This window comes from Aptenodytes forsteri, unplaced genomic scaffold (assembly GCF_000699145.1).
Source record: "Aptenodytes forsteri isolate BGI_AS27 unplaced genomic scaffold, ASM69914v1 Scaffold563, whole genome shotgun sequence".
NCBI lineage: Eukaryota > Metazoa > Chordata > Aves > Sphenisciformes > Spheniscidae > Aptenodytes > Aptenodytes forsteri.
This window is the reverse complement of record NW_008795318.1, coordinates 1,063,256-1,064,466: the sequence shown is the minus strand read 5'-3', so window position 1 is coordinate 1,064,466 and position 1,211 is coordinate 1,063,256.

Here is a 1,211-nt window from a genome sequence, read left to right as displayed (position 1 = left end):
GATTTTCCCCGGAACAGCTGGATTCTGCTTTCTGTTTCCGTAAAATAATTGTTAGCACAGTAAGTAATTAAGTGGTTTAACCATCCTTTTCATTTCCCAGCTGGAGCTGCAAGGGTCTTTGGTTGTATTATTTAGAGTATTAAATAGATACAGAAAGATAATCTATTCAGGACCTTTGAAAGCTTGCCAATTATAGCATCCAGTCACTCAAGCAGTAATAGAAAATGCCAGAGGATATTGCAGGATTATATATTGTGTTGTAAACATATCCAAAGCATTGAATACAACATGTAAAAACCACCTTAAAGCCCAATCACCCTCAAATGCGAAAATGCCGGCAAGGCAATGGCTTTTGCTGATGATGCTGAAGACCACACCAAACCAAACAGAAACAGCAGGTTACGGGGGACCTCAGGTGCAGCCTGAACTAATGCGCACAGATATCCCAGCTGAACCACTTCATGGCATTGCCATCTAGTGACAAGCACTCAGCCTGCGCCCGAGCGAACACCAAACCTCTGAGCACCTCAGCACAAGCCAGGTACGATAGCACAAGGCCTGCTTGATTATCCTCCTCCCACACTGGGCCCAGCAGAGGTTAAACACCCCGTTCAAGCTCACAGGTTGTGGATGTATCGCAGCTGCTGTGTGTGAGTGCACGGCCTGTACAGGACCGGCACAGATCGGCCAGTGCATCAGGGAGGGCTGTGTGCTGGGCTGTATGTTTTACATGTGCTTAAAAGGAGGCATAAGCATGTGCAGGGACAAACAAGCCTCTCGGGTGCTGCCACAGCCTTTGAGATGCTAGACAGCCCCAGGACTGTCCCTGGATGGGCTGTTGTCTCCCAGGACTTTGCAGAAGCCCAGGCCACGCCGCTGGGGAGGGGAGATGCCAGCTGACGTGCACAGCAGCCTGGCTTCGAGCAGCTCACGCAAACACGGAGCAATGTGTCTCTATCGCGTGGCTCCACTGGCTGGCATGGCGCTCCCAAATCTGGGAGAAATCCTTCCTCTCCTCCTACCGTAGGAAGAGATTTTTATAAATTCAGTGGCTGAAAATCCCCGCAGAACACCCCCCAATAACGCGCTGTTTCTGCAACACCGAGCTAGGAAGCAAAGCACTTCACGGGCGGGCAGGGCTGCACCGCAGGGCCCTTCTCACCCATTTCCCCGGCAGCCGGAGCGCACACCGCCGGGCAACCCGGAGGGCA